The sequence below is a fragment of the Mustela erminea genome, chromosome 5, assembly GCF_009829155.1.
Source record: "Mustela erminea isolate mMusErm1 chromosome 5, mMusErm1.Pri, whole genome shotgun sequence".
NCBI lineage: Eukaryota > Metazoa > Chordata > Mammalia > Carnivora > Mustelidae > Mustela > Mustela erminea.
The window spans coordinates 143,041,283-143,060,374 of NC_045618.1; the positions used below are offsets into that span (position 1 = coordinate 143,041,283).

General features: G+C 38.0%; 1 long non-coding RNA gene, 12 other non-coding genes and 1 pseudogene across 48 annotated transcripts in view; all 14 read left to right on the forward strand.

Annotated features, from left to right (window-relative positions):
- LOC116591906 overlaps positions 1–19,092 on the forward strand; it is an 88,784-nt gene that overhangs the window by 49,180 nt on the left and 20,512 nt on the right. For 30 of the 36 annotated variants that reach the window (XR_004286199.1, XR_004286233.1, XR_004286232.1 and 27 more), the window contains 15 exons: positions 1,756–1,819; positions 3,908–3,949; positions 5,079–5,153; positions 6,035–6,096; positions 6,983–7,052; positions 7,762–7,843; positions 8,631–8,711; positions 9,566–9,635; positions 10,739–10,823; positions 11,770–11,857; positions 12,171–12,285; positions 13,274–13,358; positions 14,244–14,327; positions 15,167–15,245; positions 16,557–16,626. This is a non-coding gene — a long non-coding RNA (uncharacterized LOC116591906). The remainder of the gene's footprint in view (positions 1–1,755; positions 1,820–3,907; positions 3,950–5,078; positions 5,154–6,034; positions 6,097–6,982; positions 7,053–7,761; positions 7,844–8,630; positions 8,712–9,565; positions 9,636–10,738; positions 10,824–11,769; positions 11,858–12,170; positions 12,286–13,273; positions 13,359–14,243; positions 14,328–15,166; positions 15,246–16,556; positions 16,627–19,092) is intronic. The other 6 variants (XR_004286217.1, XR_004286209.1, XR_004286231.1 and 3 more) reach the window with 6 other exon arrangements.
- On the forward strand, positions 408–481 carry LOC116592226. The gene has a single exon (XR_004286394.1). It is a non-coding gene; the product is annotated as a small nucleolar RNA SNORD113/SNORD114 family (small nucleolar RNA).
- LOC116592231 lies at positions 2,569–2,641 on the forward strand. The gene has a single exon (XR_004286397.1). It is a non-coding gene; the product is annotated as a small nucleolar RNA SNORD113/SNORD114 family (small nucleolar RNA).
- Positions 4,479–4,553, forward strand: LOC116592204. The gene has a single exon (XR_004286375.1). It is a non-coding gene; the product is annotated as a small nucleolar RNA SNORD113/SNORD114 family (small nucleolar RNA).
- LOC116592205 lies at positions 5,451–5,525 on the forward strand. Its single transcript, XR_004286376.1, has one exon. It is a non-coding gene; the product is annotated as a small nucleolar RNA SNORD113/SNORD114 family (small nucleolar RNA).
- On the forward strand, positions 6,426–6,500 carry LOC116592209. The gene has a single exon (XR_004286380.1). It is a non-coding gene; the product is annotated as a small nucleolar RNA SNORD113/SNORD114 family (small nucleolar RNA).
- On the forward strand, positions 7,382–7,456 carry LOC116592211. The gene has a single exon (XR_004286382.1). It is a non-coding gene; the product is annotated as a small nucleolar RNA SNORD113/SNORD114 family (small nucleolar RNA).
- Positions 8,167–8,236, forward strand: LOC116592227 (annotated as a pseudogene).
- LOC116592217 lies at positions 9,043–9,117 on the forward strand. Its single transcript, XR_004286387.1, has one exon. It is a non-coding gene; the product is annotated as a small nucleolar RNA SNORD113/SNORD114 family (small nucleolar RNA).
- LOC116592218 lies at positions 9,960–10,034 on the forward strand. The gene has a single exon (XR_004286388.1). It is a non-coding gene; the product is annotated as a small nucleolar RNA SNORD113/SNORD114 family (small nucleolar RNA).
- Positions 11,139–11,213, forward strand: LOC116592198. The gene has a single exon (XR_004286370.1). It is a non-coding gene; the product is annotated as a small nucleolar RNA SNORD113/SNORD114 family (small nucleolar RNA).
- LOC116592214 lies at positions 12,196–12,270 on the forward strand. Its single transcript, XR_004286385.1, has one exon. It is a non-coding gene; the product is annotated as a small nucleolar RNA SNORD113/SNORD114 family (small nucleolar RNA).
- Positions 13,695–13,769, forward strand: LOC116592208. The gene has a single exon (XR_004286379.1). It is a non-coding gene; the product is annotated as a small nucleolar RNA SNORD113/SNORD114 family (small nucleolar RNA).
- Positions 14,643–14,717, forward strand: LOC116592219. Its single transcript, XR_004286389.1, has one exon. It is a non-coding gene; the product is annotated as a small nucleolar RNA SNORD113/SNORD114 family (small nucleolar RNA).

Below are 19,092 nucleotides of genomic sequence, written 5' to 3' on the forward strand. Positions count from 1 at the left end.
TAAATTAATTTTTGAAACTGTTTGCCAGTCCGTATTATTTCTAAACCTCAGTTGATTGAAGTGTTTGATTCCGATAGAGATCCAAGCTATTCATTGTTTAGAGGAAGGAGGTCTCAGAAGGAAGATCCTATTGTCTGTGTTCTAAACATGGGACATCATTGTGGTTTTTTGTTGTTCATTAAACCATTAATGACAAAACTGGACATTAAATGAACATGGCCCATTCATGAGACATTTTGAACGATGGTATTGATACGAAGCAAGGTTCACATGCAGATCTAGTCTGAATGCTCTGTGAGAAATCAGTCTACAGACGTGTCATCGTTCCGTTGAGCATCTTGTTCTGGGGGTTGGTGATTTATGGGAAAATGAAGGTAGAATTGAACGAAGAAAAAGAGGGCCAAGTGTGGACCAATGATGAGATTGGAGGGTGTCTGAATCAAAAATTTTGATTAAAGCCATCTGTGACTCTGAGGTCCATAATTAAAAAGTGGCCTCATTTTTTTCCCCCTCTGTGGAAATGAGCTTAGAGCTCAAGTTGAGAATGTTCAAGTATCTTGATTATGGGCATACACACTTGATGAGTATAGGCTGAATTTTTCTAAGTAAATCATGCATGAATAAATTGAAAAAATACAGAAGTGAGTAAATATAAAAGAATCTGGGCATAGACCAATCATGAGACTACGTAAGGAAACATTTCTGTGGCACTCAGTTGCAGTGAAAACTGCCCCTTTGTGGAAGGAGCAGAGAGGCAGATGTATTTAAGACTCCGTATCATTGTTTGATATAGGTGGTGGTTTGCTGGTTGGTTGTTTTTAGGAAAAATTACATACATGAATAATTCATTAAATACTTAATTGGAAAAAGAATGCACATAGCTCATATTAGAATATGCCTTATGAACAGTTATTATTAATTTATCTCTGTTCACTGGATTTTATTAAAAAGGAGAAACGGCTCATTTTTAAAGCTATGTGGGTACTATAATAGACATGGAGACAAAATGTTTTCGAGTTTCTTGTCTAGTATTAGTTAATTCCCAGATATTGATGAATTGTTACATTTGAATAGGTTATGTCCTAACCACAGTTTTAAAAGGGGGCAGAACATGGCCCAGTAAGAAGCAAGAATGACTAATCTTTATTCTTTATCTATACCACTGATTCTGTCTTTGTAGCTTGGCTATGGGCATGTGGACACTTGCACATGGAGAGAATGTCTGTTCTGGATTCATGGGTTTACCTGTGTTATGTGTGTGTTAGTATATTTTAATGTATGATCAAATATTTCCTGAGTCACTCCACAAATAAGTAAATAAAACAATAAATGTTTGAATTAATATATAAGGTGGGTCAGGCATAGATCTTGGTGAGAATATGCCGTGAATCACAAATTTAAACTCATCTATTTCTACACAAACTGAGTCCTTCCAAAAAAAAAAAAAGCCCAATTGTCTAGGCTCTTGCCTATTTGTATAGGGGGTCTCTAGACAGATAAGTGCAATAGGCAGAGTTTTTATTTTTGCCCTGAACTCAGTGGTGTTCATTGTATTATTTAAAATGTAAAATTATTATTTAAAAATAGTATTACTTAAAATCAAGAAATAAATAAGGAGTGATATCCTTGGGTCAGTGATGAAAATGAGAAGCTTATCAATTTCCTAACTAATCTTGTACCACGCAACTCTTGTCCTTTAAGTCAGTCTAAATTTGGACTGTTCATTCTTCTGAATATTGGCACTTGACTCCACAGAATGAAGATGATGGTTGATTTAATCAGTCTCTGCTGATGAAGATCTTGGCTGTTACCTTTGTGGGTAAGGAATCTAATGACTAAAGTAAATAACAGTCGCAAGATCTTGTCAACTGCGGTGAATTTTTCATCGGTGTTCACTGAATTATTTAAATGAATCCATACATAGATCAGTGATGTGAATGTGCCGTGAAATAAAGATTATGGTTACTCCAGTTCAGGACAATCGTGGTTGAAAACAAGATGGAAGACATTCTGTTCATTTCACAATCCATCTGATTTTTGTAATGCGTTTGACTTAAACATTTATTTGGTAATGAAGTCTAAGACTGCACTGTTCAGTGTGGTTGGCTCTAGCCACACGTGGCTATTTAAGTCTAAAATGATTAAAGTTCAGCGAATTTTCATTTCAGTTCTTTGGTGGCACTAGCCACATTTCAAGAACTTAGTAGCTGCATGTGGCTGATGGTGACCACGTAAGAGCGCAGTCTCGGCGCATTCATGTTCTGGTGGTAAGTGCTGCTCGACAGCTCCTCACCAAAGGAGGCCATAGAAAGATGGAAGACAGACTAGGACGCCCATGGAGCTGGGATGCTAAGTGACCCGTGCATACCTCTCTGAGGGCTCCTACAAAAAAAGTCTTGGGGAAAAGGTGTAGTTATGGGAAAAGAGCCTGGAAGTAGACCTTGGTCCTCTCCAAGGATTTTGTTCTTGGCTCTTTAAAAATTTTTGGATATTGATTTTATTACTGTTGCTGCATCAAAGAATGGATCCATAAACAAAGGTATAAATCAAGAAAAAGATTGCTTAGTCTGGATCTATGATGAGTACCCTGGGGTGTCTGAAATCAAGGATTTTGATTAAACCCTATAACTCTGAGGTCCATTACAGATTACTCTCTGTTGTCTCTATGGCGAATGAGCTTATTCTAGGAGTTAAAAATACACAGGAGTTTGTTCTTGGGCTTTTGGGTATTGTATTTGCAGTAAATCATTGCATGAATAAATCAAGAAATAAATAAATGAATAACGACTAAATGGGTTATTCCTGGTCCAGATAGGAAAGTATGTAATGTAATATGTGTAACGTAAAAATCATTGTTAATAGATTTCTGAAGCACTGAGTTCCAGTAAAGTAAATTGATTAAAGCTGACCCCTTTGGGTAACGAGAATTTAGATAAATGGATGTATGAACCCAGGTTGTTTTTCAGGGTTGGGTTGTTGGTTTTTTTTGTTTTACTAAGAGAAGAGCAAAACATTTACTTAAAATTAATTATTGATTAAAAAACTGCATAATTGAGAGAGGGCTTACACATAGGCTTATGTCGAGAATGTGTCACATGACCAGTTACAACCAATCCAGTGGTCTTTGCTATGTTTTAATTAAAAAAAAACCAAAAAAACAAAAATCATCTGCTCTTTTTTCTGTACCTAAGAAGCATATGGACAGGCATTAATATTGTCCTGTTTCTGTGGAGTCACAAATATTAATGATATTATTATAAATAGATAAAAGAATAAGTTAATATTTTAATCAATTATTTGTACCATGAGGAGCATTTGTTATGAAACAAGGGCAGTGGTTAATCCATTTCCACACAGTTGCTTTCCAGATAAAGCAAATAAGACTTATGCTCTTGAATTTTGGGAATGGTGAACATATTTAGATAGGATTTCTTTTTCTGGTTTGGTGAAGTTGCTTTAAGAAAGCAGAAAATAAATGGCTCCATAGGTTCCTATGTTCCTACATACACGTGTAAAGGTGGGGTAAGCATGCAAAATTGTTGAGAATGTGCTAGAAGCTTAGATTCAGATTAACCTGCTTCTTCCCAAGCAAGATCCATTTAGAAAGAAGATAGAGCTCTCACCAGGCCAAGGGGACATAGAAATAGATATGAGTAGTAGTCATGGTTCTTAGAATTCTTGTATCTGGTATTGGTTTCAGAGGGGTTCATTATATCAGTTAAATATAATGTTTAGAGCAATCAAGCAATAAATATGCTGTTCTGAGTTTTAATCCATAACAGGCGCTAAGGTTTATTTCCAATCATTTATTGTTGACTTGAACTAAAATATCTGATCTAGGCTGTTCTATATCTATCATCTATGTCACTGAATCTATCTGTTTTTATATTTGCTTTATACTCCACAGAATGGATGGATGATGAATCAATGACGGAGTGTAGAAACTTATGTAAGTAAAGTCAAGATAATTGCTTCTAGTTTGGTGCTCTGTCATGGGTGTTAACTCCGTTATCGAAAGGGAATAAATGACTCCATATACAAATAAAATGAATGAAGGTCACGCGTAGGCCGGTGCAGCACATCCATGGTCAATTAAGGAGAAAAATGCAAGACCATTTTATTCGTTTTCACAGCTAATTATTCAATTAATTAGTGTAAAATGTATGATTCAATTTCAGTGTTGAGTCACAGTTGACTTAGACCTCCCTTTATTTATGAAGACATAATTTCGTCACATTCAAATAGTAAAATGAGATTAATATGAAGTATTGTATTAATTATTAATCTCTATAGGAAACATTGTAGGCAATTAATGAAAGATATAATCAGTGGGATATAATTCTATATGGAAATGTCAAGAGATATTCAAGGATCTTATCTCAAATTTCATGACCTTTATGCATTTTATTATCATCAGGGAATTGGTGAATGAATCATTAAAGCATGTGTACATGATTGGAGATAATGAGGGTCAGTCCTGGACCAATGATGATGACTGGTGGAGTATGAGTCATGGACGGTGAATACTATGTAACTGGAACTCTGAGGTCCAACACAGTGAGAAGTCTAGTCTAGACCTTCTGTAGGGAGTGGTCGCGTGGACAGGTGTTAAGCATGTTTAAAGATCTTAGTTTTTGTGTTCATGGAATTTGATTCTATTGTTGTAAATGGATCAACCAAAGAATCAAACGAACACATAAAGAAAGAAAGAAAGTAAAGCATTATCCAATTATGAAAATATATGGTGAGGCCAGACCTGAGCCGAAGGCAGAGGCTTTAACCCACCGAGCCACCCAGGCGCCCCATGTTATTAATATATTTTATAAAAACACTGAATTCCATTAGGAACTAAATGTCCTAAAGGTATTATCTCTTTGGCTAAGGTTGATATTACAGTGTAAATCATAACCCATTTTCTTGTTTGGCCGGGGCCTTGATCAGTGTTGCTTGTTACCTCAAGAAAAAAACCAGAACAATTTAATACATACCTAAATGACAAATAAAATGAGAGGAGGCATGCAGAGATAAATGGATAGAATATTTAAAATTGTTTTTATTATCTGTTCTTGTACTCTCAGAATGGATGCTTCCGGCCAGCCTAAGCATCTCCATGGTCTTGAGCTGTCTGGTTGCCTAGGAGCATAGGCATCAGTGTGAGTATGGTCTAAGTAATTGTCTTGGTTTGGGTCCTTGTTAACGGATCCAAGAAGGCCAGCCAGGGCCCAGTGATAAACACGGCACTGTCCTGAACACTGTCGTTGATTGCAAAATCGAGAATGATTAATGGGAGAGATAATCAATGTAGTAAATGATCCTGTAGATGGCTATTAGACATACTTAAAGATCTTGTTCTTAAGTTTTTGTGATTCAGAGGTACTTAATTACTAATGAAATGAGGAATTAATCAGTAAACGTATGTAGAAATTAATGGAGAAGAAAAGGGACAGTTCTGGACCAATGATGACAAAGGGTGGCGTATGAGTCACGGATGATGAATGTTCTGTGTCTGAAACTCTGAGGTCCAACGAGTAGGAAATCTCGTGCTCTCCTTCTGTCGGAAGTTATCCTGTGGACAGACGTTAGGAATATATAAGGACTTTGTTCTGTTACTACGTGTACCTGGGTTTTGATTTCATACTCACAAATGATAGAATCCTAAACGAATGCATAAATCGGTAAACATAAAAAAATGAGGCATTGTGAAACTGAAAAAAATGGTGAGGCGAGAAATACTATCCATATTAATTGAAATCACAGACGTCCATTAAGAATTAAATGGACCAACTGCGTTACCTCTGTGCAGGGAGCATACAGGCAGCGATTAGTAATAGTCACTTGGTTGTCACAGACCAGTCTCATGGGCGAGGTGGTTCATTTTGTTAAGAGGAAAATATGTAAATATTATGAAAAATTAATAAATAATTAAATGGCTGAGTCAATGAAATGTGAAAGCAATTCTAAATGCTAAAGCGGGGCTAAATGGAGAGAATGTCTCAATTTTTTAAAATAATCTCTTCTGCTTTGTACTCCTCAGAATGGATGCACTCGAGCTGATTCCCTGTGGTTGGCTTTATTGTTAGGATCACAGACACAGATGTGAGTGATAGTTACAGCGCTCTTCGTGTGAATGGTTATTTTTTTTATAAAGAATATTCAGTGTTTGAATAAGATGTATTTTGTATAAACAAAGAAAGCCAACTGTGGCCCGATGGGAAATAGGCTGTTATATGAAACACTGAGGATAATTAAAATAGGAAACATATTGATGAGGTAAATGATTGTGTAGGCAGATGTAGGGTTATTTAGGGCCTTTCTTCTTTTTTTTTTTCTTTTTTAATTCAGAGTTACTTGTTTGATTTTTATCAGGGAATTGGTAAATTCAGAAACAAATATTGATGTAAGTTAAGGAGAAAAAGGCTCCAGCTTGGATCGATGATGATGGCTGGTGGCGTATGAATCATGCTTCATGAATGATACGTGTCTGGAACTCTGAGGTCCAACAGAGAAAAGGGAGTATCCCGCCTCTCGGAAATGGCCCTATAGATAGATGTTATGAATGTAGAAGGACCACGTTCTTGGTCTTTTTGTGCATGGATTTTGAGTCTGTTATCATAATTGGATATGTTAAAGTTATAAACAATAAAAATATAAATAAACATGGATAAATAAAACATTGTTCAATAATGAAGGTGTGTCATGACCTAAGTTCATCTATTAATATGTGTTAAAAACACTGAGCCGATTACGAAAAGACGTGGCTCCAAAGTGTGACTTCTTTGGCTAATGATCATATAGTAAGTACACGTAATAATCACTGCTTGTGTTCTGGCTCAGTGACAAATTTGATACTCCTTGAGAGAACTCCGAAATAATAAATACCTAAATTAGTGACTGTTTAGAAGGTGACATGGAAGAATTAATGGAGAGATAATGTCTCTCTCTCTCTCTTTTTTTTTTATCTTCTCTGCTCTGTACTTCTCAGAGTGGCCACACCAAGCTGATGAAAGCATGTTCCATGATTAGAGCTCTATATGTAGGAGATGGAGATCGGTGTGAGTACCAAATTTTTATCTTATTTTGGTGGTTTGTTTAGGATGTTAGCTATAATACCAAGAAGTATTTAAATTGAATAAAAAAAGGCCAACCATGGCCCCGTGATAAGTATAGAGTTGACGTGAAACATTGTATTGATTAACTGGTATTTGATGAATGACGTCTATCTTCAAGGAGGCAATGATTCCATGGTCAGGTGTTAGGGATGCTTAAGGGTCTTATTTTCAAGTGTTTTTGATTCATAGATGTTTGTTTTTATAGTCAGTGTTTTACTGATAAGTTGATCAGTAAGGAAATGTGGCAGTGAGTGAGGTATAAGGGCCAGTGCTGGACCGATGATGACGGCTGGTGGCGTATGAGTCATGGGCGGTGAATACTACGTGTCGGGAACTCTGAGGTCCAACACTACAAGAATTCGAGTCTTTTTTCTCTCTTGAAAATGATCATACTGATAGATATTGGTAACATACAAGGATCAAGTTCGTGGTCTTTGTGTTTATAGATTTTGATTCTTTGAGTATAAAGAAATGAAAGAATCAATAATCAAAGATAAATAAATACAAGTAAGTTAAGGGTTATAAATTATGAAAATTAATAAATACCTAAGTGGATGAGTAAATGACATGTGGAAAACAAAGCCAATGAAGATAAGGTTTAAATTTCTATTTTTTTTTTTTTAAATCACCTTCTGTGTTTTCCACGTCTCAGAATGGATGCACTACAGCTGATTTCAGGGTTCTTCCATGGTCACAAGACATCTGCTTACTCCATGTGTTTGGTGCATAGAAGGGTGAGTTTTGGTGGGTCTACACTCTGGGTTTGGAAAGTATGAAATATAATAAAAGAATGCCACCCATGGTTCATTGATAAATATGGAATTGATAATACATTGCATTACATTAAATAGTCCCTATATGAGATTTTGAGGGTGATTAATCAAGGGAGTCAAGGAGATATAATCGGACAGATAAGGGACTATGCAAGGGCTATTTTTTAGTTTTTTTTCTTTTTTTTTTTTTTGCTTCATAGATATTTATTTTATTACTATCAGATAAATTGATGAGTTAATTAATAAACAAAGGTAGATGAGAGTGAGGCAGAAAGGGCCAAGGGCAGACCAGTGGTGATGGCTGGTGTTATATGAATCACGGTTGATGAATACATCTGGAACTCTGAGGTCCAGCATAAGAAGAAATCTAGTTTACCACTTCTGTTGGAAATGAACCCATAGACAGATTTAGAATTTCACAGAGATTTTGTTCTGGGCTCTTTGTGTTCCTGAATTTTGATTCTATTACAATAAGTGAGTCAATAAAAAACATGTAGTAAAGAGTGAGAGAGAAATAGTTCACGGGTATTGCTTCTACATAAGAATGTTACACATAATTAAACAATGGCCAATATTTTTGTTCTGAGTTAGTGGCAAGTTCAGTGTTTGTTTTTCTTAAGAAAAAGTAAAACGCATATTACCCTGAATTAATTTGTAGCTTAATTACTGAGTAATGAAATGTAGCACAAGGATCAATAGAGAATATGTCTCATTCATGTTATTATCTACTCTGTTTTCTGCTTTTCAGAATGCACACACCCAAGATGGTTTAAGTAGTATCCCTTGGCCAGTGATCTCTACATTTGCCTGTAGGAACATGGAAACCAATGTGAGTAATAGTCCATGTTTCTCTCTCACTTTGGTTGGTTTCTTTTGGGCATTCTCTGTAATACTTAAAAATAAGTATTCAGTAGAAGAGAAAAGGCCAACCTGGAAATGTAGGAAACACGATGTTGATTAATCTACCTTTTCGACAGTGGAGATGATTAATGGGAGGTATTTCCATACGGCAGTGAATCTGAAGAAAAATGATAGGGACACTGAAGGCCCTTGTCCTTGGGCTTTTGTGATTCATAGATATTTATTTAATTGCCATAGTGAGTTGATGAATGGATCCTTAACAAAGTGTATATGAGAATAAAGAGAAGGAGACCTGTGCATGGACCCGTGATGACCGCTGGTGGCGTATGAGTCCTTTGCGATGAATGCTACGTGTCTGGAAGTCTGAGGTCCAACACAACGATCCTGGGGGTCAACGTGAGGACTATACACGAATGTGGGTCTAGTAATCCTGGACTCATGAATTTCTGTGTTTTTCATATAAGTGAATGGGTCACTGATAGGACCGATGAATAACCAAACAAAACCAGGGAAGAGGTCTTGCCAGCTACGGGTAGATAGGTGGTGGGGCAAGAGCTATTAGTACACCCTAAAGAAACCCGTGCAGGTTAAGAGATAAATGGACCAAGGGTGTTGCCTCTTTTTCTAGGGATCGTAATATTACATTTATTTCTACGTTTATATACATGTATGAATTACGAAAATTAAGAAGGACCTTTGTGATTGCGTCCATGGAATGAGGAAAACAAGGGCCCGTTTAGGGAAGGCCTCATTTTTTTTTTTCTTTTTTTATCACCTGCTCTGCTCTGCTCTGCTCTCCTCGGAATGGGTGCACGACTCCAGCGCGCTCAAGCGTCGTCCGAGGTCACGCGCTCCGTTGTTGCCTCTCTGTGGAGTGAGCACAGAGACCGATGTGAGTAGGAGTTTCGTGTCTGCATCGGAGAGTTTATTCTCAGGTATTTCTGTATTCTGAGAAGTGGGGAATGTAATGACACGCAACCCATCCGGAGAGAGAACGGTGGGACTGGTCTGCCGCGTTGTGTGTATGGAATGTATGGAATGGCGATGGTTATTGATGGAGGAGACATGCCAGTGCGGCAGATGACCCTGTGGGCACATACAGAATATTCACAGCGCTTCCTCGGGTTTTTGTGGATCGCAGAGTTTTAGGAATTAATGTTGGTGAATTCTTGGTCAGTGAAGTTAGAGGAGTATGAAGAGAAAAGAGGCCCAGATTGGGACCGATGATGACGGCTGGTGGCGTAGGAGTCACGGATGATGAATGCTACGTGTCTGAAACTCTGAGGTCCAACCAAAAAAGAAAGCGGATTCGTGGCCTCTGTTGGACATGCTGTTACAGACAAATATTAGGAACGTTAAGGAACGATTTTCTTATTTCGTGTTTATGAGCTTTGATTTTACTATAAAATAATAGCCCGAGGAGACTGTCAGCGTACAAGCACAAATAAGACAAAGAGAGTGAACCGTGGGATGCCTGGGTGGCTCAGTTGGTTAAGCAGCTGCCTTCGGCTCAGGTCATGATCCAAGCGTCCTGGGATCGAGTCCCGCATTGGGCTCCTTGCTCAGCAGGGAGCCTGCTTCTCCCTCTGCCTCTGCCTGCCATTCTGTCTGCCTGTGCTCACTCTCTCCCCCTCTCTACCTATGATAAATAAATAAAATCTTTAAAAAAAAAAAAAAAGAAAGAGAGTGAACTGTGTTTGCTCCTAGTTTACGTGGCGAGGTGATGAAAGCTGGTAGCATATGTTGAAAATGCTGCAGGTCATTATGAAATGTCAGCGGGTCACATTTTTCCGCTTTGGCTGAGAATGAGACATAGAAAGGGCATGACAGCCAAAGTTCTTATTTTAAGTTTGTGTTAGGTTTGCTGTTATTTTATTTTGGGAAAAATGATAGATATCCCAATTCACTGTATTCCCAAATGACGAACTGAGGATGGAACGTGTGGTTCAGTAGTCTCTCAGCCTGTTCCTGTCCGTTCTGCTTTGTGTTCCTCAGGATGGATACGCCTGAACTGCCGTAGGCGTTTGGCTGTGATCAGGTGCTCGCGGGTGCCCGTGTGTGTAGGAGCACGGAGACCACCGTGAGTGACAGATTCTTCCCCTGGTTCCGATGCTTTGTATAGGATATTTGGTGTCATATTAAAAATTCAAGGAATTCCAAACATAGCTCAATGGTAGATACAGAGTTAACATGAAACATTAACGGTAACTGGTCAGTATGCTCCCAGTGAGTTGAGTGAGTCTATTCAGTGAGGCAAAACGTTCTATAGACAGTTGTTAAGGCTACTTAAGGATCTCGTCCTTGAGTTTTGTGAGTCACAGATACTTTGTTACATTAATGACTTGATAAATTGATGGTAAACACATGTAAAAATACAGAAGAGGAGATGGGAGTGTGGACCAATGATGACAGCTGGTGGCGTATGAGTCATATACGATGAATGCTACGTGTCTGGAAGTCTGAGGTCCATCTGACACAAAGGTGTCTAGTCTAATCCCTCTGTTCAGCGTGCTCCTGTAGACAGAGGCCAGGAATATACCAGGACTTTGTTCTCACTCTTTCTGATCATGAATTTTGAGAAATATTATCGAAGTATCAGTGGAAGAATAAACAGACATGTAAACGAATAAAGAGGAAGAGGGTTAAGTATTGTTCGCAACTGAGATGTGTAGTAAGGGGAAGTGATGTAGTTAGAAAGGATCGTAAGTGGGTCAAGTGCATTTTACGTCTTTGGCTAAGCATGATATAGGCAGGGCTCAGTGATAGTTGCATAGTCACGGGAGTAAAGGGTACAGCGCATAGACGGGGATGATGTAAGAGCGTCCTGAGCACAGCCCGATGTATAGCAATGAGCCAGTTGTAGTTCTTAGGTCAGTCTCAAATTTGAGGTGGTTCCTTTTATTAGGAGAATGAAGATTAATGAATTCCTAAATAACAGAATGAATGAAATGTGGAAAAGAAGGATTGATTCTGATGAGGTCTCTGATTTTCTTTTTTATACCATGCTTTGCTTTCTGTTCCCCCAGAAGGACATCCTCAGGCTGGTTGAAGTATTCTTTCTTGGTCACAATCTCTCTGGTTGCATCTGTGTTTCAGGTGTTAAGAGAGACCAGTGTGAGTAATAAATCTCATGTTTTCATTTGACAGGTTATAAAAAAAAGAGGTGTTTACTGTGTTATTAATGGTGTGGCTATAATTCGAAAGGCCGATCATGGCCAGTGATAAATAAGGGAGAATTACCAAACGTTACGTTTATTAATGCATTTATGATAGATTAAGAATGATTAATGAAAACGATTCTATCAATGTGATAAATGATTCTAGGGACAGATGTAGAATATTCAAGGTTCTTGCTCAGTTTTGTGTGAATCATCGCGTTTTTAAAATTAATATTAGTGAATTAAGGGATTAATGAAATAATACGCAGAAAATGAAGAAAAAGGGCTGAAATACGGACCGATGATGACGGCTGGTGGCGTAGGAGTCACGGATGATGAATGCTACGTGTCTGGAACTCTGAGGTCCAATGCGAAAGGAAATATGTAATCTGTGGCCTATCTCAGATTATTATATAGACTGAATTTAAGATTGTAAAGGGGCCATTTTCTTGCATTGTTTTCTTGAATTTTGATTCTTTTGTTATCAGTGGATCGATTTAAGAATCACTGTACAAATCCAGAAAGTAAAAAGAGAATGAAGCATATGCACTTTTTCTATTATTATTTTTATTAACATAATGTATTATTTACATTATATGTAATAGGGGCACAGGTCTGTGAATCATCAGTCCTACATAATTCGCAGCACTCACCACAGCACATGCCCTCCCCAGTGCCCATCCCCCAGACACTCCATCCTTCCCTCCCATCCCCCTCCCCTCCAGCAATACTCAGTTTGTTTCCTGAGATTAAGAATCTCTTATGGTTTGTTTCCCTCTCTGGTTTCATCTTGTTTCATTTTTTCCCTCCCTTCCCTTATGGTCTTCTGTCTTGTTTCTCAAATTCCTCATACCAGAGAGATCGTATGATAATTGTCTTTCTCTGATTGACTTACTTCGCTCAGCATAATACCTTCTAGTTCCATCTAAGTCATTGCAAATGGCAGGATTTCATTTTTGATGGCTGCGTAATATTCCATTGTCGATACGTACCACATTTATCTATTCATCTCTTGATGGACATCTAGGCTCTTTCCTTAGATGGGCTATTGTGAATAAAGTGTATGCACTCTTAATATTAATATACATGATGAGGCAATGAAAAACATTCAGAGGTATTGAATATACGAATTCCATTAAGAAAAATAAATGTTTCATGTGCGTTACCTCTTCAGTGCATAGTAATAGTGAACTTCTCTTTCTGGGTCAGTAGCAAGTATGATATTAATGCATTTTTTAAATAGAAAATTAAACATGATAGCAAATTAATATATTTGAAAATGACTGACTCCATGTAAAGTGGAATGTGTAGGACGCGGGAGATAATGTTTCAGTCTTGTTCTCTTCTGCTTCTTCTGCTTTGTGCTTCTCAGAAAGAAGACACCTGACCCAGTGTAAGCGTCCCCCAGCTTCAGTCACTGCCAGCAAGCCTCTCTCTGTGGGAGCATGGAGTCCAACGTGCGTAATAATCAAAGTTCTTGTCTTGGTTTGGAGGGTTTGTTTAGGGTATCATTGTAATTATTCAGAAAGGATTCAACATAAGAAAAAAGACCAACCATGGTCCAATGATTAAATTGGAACTGGATGAAACATTATGTTGACCCAACCTACCTTTACCACAAAGAAGACGGTTAATGAAGAAGTTTGTTTGATCAGGCAATGATTCTAAAGAAAAATGACAGGGACACTGAAGCCTTTTGTCCTTGCATTTTTGCGATACATAAATATTTATTTAACTACTGTTAGTCGATAGGTGAATTAATGGAAGAGTAGAAAGGAAAAGAGGGCCCGTCCTGGACCAGTGATGACAGCTGGTGGCGTATGAGTCCTATGCGATGAATGCTACGTGTCTGGAAGTCTGAGGTCCACAATGATTCTGGGAGTTGATGCAAGTACGATATAGGACAGTGTTCTTGTTGTTTGGGATTTACGGATTTCTATATTATTAACATACACGGATCAATGATAGAACCAACAAAACCCCCTATAAACAAATAAAAAAAGGACAAAGGCTTATCAACTCTGAATATATTTGGTGAGGCAAGAAATCCTTTTGCTGTAAGCTAAAGAAGCAGGTGCAGGTTGTGAAATTAATGGACCGAAAGTGTTCTCTCTTTTTGTAAGACGCTGACCCTGATAAGCAATATCCAATTTTGTAAGCCTGGGTCGTTCTTGAGATGAGGTTGTTAATTTTATAATATGTATGTTGATATTTTCATATGTACATGTGTTGGGAAAAATTAATTAGCACCATTTAGCTGGAAAAATGAAATGAGGAAAACAGGGTGTAACAGGGAAGAAGTTTCAGTTTTTAATTATCTGCTCTGTGTTAACACTCCTCAGAATCAACGCACTCCCGCTGATGTAAGCATTTTCCATGGTCAGGAGGTCTGTGATTTCCCGTGTGTTCTAAGCCTAGAGATGAATGTGAGTAAATTTTAAAGTTCTTGTATATGGTTAAAAGTCTTTTGAAAAAGTATCCACTCTATTGTTGAAAGTGTGAAATACAATTGAAAACCCTTAACACAGGAACCTTGAAATGTGGGATATAACATTCGCTAATGCAAATGTAAGGTATGGATGATCCCGGGTGTAAGACATCTAATAATGTGGCAGGTGGTCCTGTAGGTAGAGGCAGAATATTTAGTGATCTCATTATTGGATTTCTGTGAATCACAGGATTTTAAAAATTAAGATTAGTCAATTATGGAATCAGTGAAGGAAGAAAAAGAGGCCCAGATTTGGACCAGTGATGACGATCGGTGGCGTATGAGTCACGGATGATGAATCTTACGTGTCTGAAACGCTGAGGTCCAACCAAAGAAAAAAGAAATACAGTCTGTTGCTTCTCTTGGAAGTGGTCCGATGGACCGGTGTTAGGGCAAGGACAAGGACCATGTCCTTGGTTCAATTTCACGAGTTTTGATTCTACTGGAACAAACAGCTCAAAGAAGAATCAGTGCACGTGTGATAAGATTAAGGGAGTGAAGCATGTCTGTTCGTAATACAATTTATTAACATTTATTGAAAATACTGGAGTTTATTAAGAAATATAAATGGGTTCAAGTTGGGGGTATAGACCGTAAATAACAGCCAATATTCTTATTCTTGGTCTGTGTCAAGTTCGATATTGCTTGTTCAGGGAAAATTAATAATGACCCCGATGTGCTGTATTCCTGCATGACAGACAAAACGAAGGTAAAATCCGTGCAGCTACAGAGTGTTTCTCTGTCCTGTTACCATGTGTTCTGCTCTGTGCTCCTCAGAACGGATGAACTCCAGCAGCTGGAAGCCCTTGCATGATTACAAGCTGTCTGTCTGTCTGTTTGGAGCATAGAGACCAGTGTGAGTAGTAGTCAACGTGTTTGTCTTCTTTGCCTAGTGCTTTATTTAAGATCTTCACTATATCGTTAAGAAGTATGAAGAATACTCCACAAATAAGTGAAACCATATGATAGTTGACTCTCTCTGCTTGACTTATTTCACTCAGCATAATCTCTTCCAGTCCCGTCCATGTTGCTACAAAAGTTGGGTATTCATCCTTTCTGATGGAGGCATAATACTCTATCCCCATTGGGGGAAATTGGAAGGGGAGGTGAACCATGAGAGACTATGGACTCTGAAAAACAATCTGAGGGTTTTGAAGGGACGGGGGGTGGGAGGTTGGGGTACCAGGTGGTGGGTATTATAGAGGGCACGGATTGCATGGAGCACGGGGTGTGGTGCAAAAATAATGAATACTGTTATGCTGGAAATAAAAATAAATTAAATAAAATATAAAAAAAAAAAAGAAGTATGAAGAATAATCACGTAAGGGCAGCTGTAGCCCAGTGACAACTATGGAATTGATTATATTGACTAAAGGGTTGATCGTGTTGATTAATGCATTTACTAAAACGTTACAGTTAACGAGAGTGATGCACGGATGTGAGAACGAGCCTAAGGACAGAAAAGAGATCTCAAGGCTCTTTTTGCACTTTTGTGAATAATAACATCTTAGAATTATTATTAGTGAATTAATGAATTAGTCAATCAACAATGTAGCACTGAATGGAGAAAAAGAGGGACAGTGGTTCGGTGATGACTGCTGGTGACATTATGAGTCGTGTATGACGAACACATGTCTGGCGGTCGAGGCAGCTGTCCTGTGTGACGTGATCTCATAGACAGATACCCTGAGTATAGAAAGATCCCGTTTTGGGTTCATGTTCATGCGTGCGATATTTTTATGATTGGGTCAATGAGATGGTCAACAAACAGTCTATAAATAAGGATAAAGGTCATACAGTATTGTCCAGTTACAAAAATAAGTAGTGAGACAAGAAATACTATTAATGTGTATTAAAAACACACTCCTGTCCATTAAGAAATAAATGATACAAACAAAGGTGTTGCCTCCCTGGCAAAGGACTGGGTAGGCATGGTAGGGTAACATGGGAGCGTTAAATAGTAACAAACAGTGTTCATATTCTGTGTCAATGGCAAGGCCATTATTGTTCACTTATTAGGAGACACTTAATAAACAGTTCCCCTAATTACACATTCTCTACATGACTGACGAGATGAGAGGTGGGTTGCAAGGCCAGTGGAGAGAAGGTCTAAAGCTTTTTGTTTTCATCTGTTCTTCTCTGTATGCCAAAAATGGACTGATTCAAGCATTCTTCCGTGGTCGCAAGATCTGTGGCTGTGTCTGTGTGTTGGAGAATGGAGATCCATGTGACTAATGGTCAGTTTTGGGGGTGGTTTGTTTAAGGGTTCTCATTGTTTTGTTAAAAAATGGGAAATGCCAACCACGGCCCCCAACTGCAAATAAGATGAGACATTGTGTTTATTAATTCATAGACAAAACACTGAGGTCGGTTAATGAAAGAAATGAATTGCTGGGGGAGATGATTCTGTGGGCGGATGTTTCACATTAGTCCCTGCCAACCACACGCTAATGGTAAAGTAAAAGGTTAAAACGAACATGTTGGGTAATTCATACATTCGACACTGAGGTCAGTTAGCAAAATAGATGTAGACTCTTTGCCGTGTAGAAAATGATGTTATGTACAGATGATAGGGATATTAAAGTCACTTTTCAAAACCTCATGGACATTTTTTTTTATTATTAGTGGATTAATGAGCAGAATTATGGTTCAGTGAAGAAAAAGGGCAAAATCTGAACCAATACTGATGACTAACAGTATAAAAGGCAAGGGTGAATCAGGCTTCTCAACACCTTTGTGATCCAGTGCAGAAAGAAGTCTAGTCTCCTGCTCCTGTTACAAGTGGTCCTATAAGCCGTTGTTAGGGCTGTCCCAGAATTTTATTCATGGGCTTTTGATTTCACAGATACTGGTTGCTTATTAAAAGTTAAGCAGTGCAATCACAACTAAAAAAACGTATGGGTTAAAGAAGGGAAAATGGGGCCAAACGTGCAATAACTGTAGTGCATGGAATGACATTACTATCAGGACAGATTCATTTCAAAGAAATGGAAGTCCGTTAAGAATATGTTAAGGTGTTTCTACCTCATCCGAAGGGATGTAGGGACAGATGTATGTAGTTGTTGATATTCCTGTTCTGTGCTGTCTCTGGGTCACAGGTGTTTTTGTTTTTTTCAGTTGAGAAATAGGGGGCAAAAAAAGGTTGACATAACATAATCAACTACCTGTGTTAAAGAAGGTCAAGCATGAACCAGTGACAAAACCAAATCATGTAACAAGTTATGACAAATCTGGTCGGTTTCACTGTGTTCTCTCGGTAATCGTTCCACAATGTGAATGTAAACCAGATGTCACTTTGTACACTTTAATACATACAACTATATTTATTGATAATTTCTCAGTAATGTTGCACAAGAAATATGTAGTCCTTTGTCATTTATGATAGTGAGCGACTTGACAACAGTTTTTATTAATTAGGGTTATAATCTTGAGTTCGGATACAAGAGGGAACATATTTCATCATTATAAATTAATAAATAAGTTAATAAGCGAATGCAGTAGAAGGAGACGAAGCCCATGGGTGGTGATGAATGATCCAGGAATTCTGGTCATGTTTTGTCCCTCCCCAGGCATAAATCCCAACCCTCTTGAGTCAGGAGAACTGAACAGATACGTACACAATAGCATTTCCATTCTGGGCTTCTGGGAAGTTAGAGAGCTTCCATTTTTTTTTTTTTAAACCATTTTCATTTTTCATTTAAGTGACTAGTTTGTCAATTTTTTATGAGTTAGAATGAATGAATGACTATTAAAGCTATAGATAAATATTGACACGCATGAAGCAAATCAGGGAAGACCAGATACAGGCCTATGATGGAGATATGTGGCAAAGTTTATGAAGTAACTGATTTCAATACGATTTGTTTTAAAGGTTGGAGGATTTTATGTTTACTTTCTTAAATATCTAATTTTCCATCTTAGGTTGGCACCACAGTTTATAAACGTTTTTCTGTGGAAAAGATCTAAGTTGCTAAATCAATGAAACAACTCATAGGAAGATGGTCAGGTACAGTCTTTGGATGGGCAGTGGATAGTGGGCTCATGGTTGTATTTTCATCTTTAAAGAATGTACAAGTTAAGTGAAAAAGTGTGGAGGTTCTTCAGAAGGTTAAAAATAGAGCTACTCTGTGATTCAGCAATTGCACTACTAGGCATTTACCCAAAGGATACAGAAATGTTGATTCAGAGAGACACGTGCACCCTGATGTTTATAGCAGCAAGGCCTCCAATAGCCGAAATAGAGAAAGAGACCCAATGTGCATCGACTGATTAATGGATAAAGAAATTTTGGTATATACATAGAATGGAGTATTACTCAGCCATCAAAAAGAATGAAATCTTGCCATTTGCAATGACATGGGTAGGGCTTGAGTGTCTAATGCTAAGTGAAGCAAGTTAGTCAGACTTGCTGTATAATTTCACTCATTAGAATTTAAGAAATGTAGCAGATGACCATAGGGAGAGAAAAGGAGAGAGGGAAACCATAAAGCAGACTCAACTCGGTAAGACCAAATGAGGCTTGCTAGAGGGGAGGTGGGTGGGTGAATGGGCTCAGTGGGGGATGGGTATTGAGGAAGGCACTACGATGAGCACTGGGTGTTGTTATCTAAGTGATGAATCTGTACATTTCTATTCTTGAAACTAATATTACACTATATGTTAACTAACTGGAATTTAAATACAAACTTGCAAAGAAAAGGGCC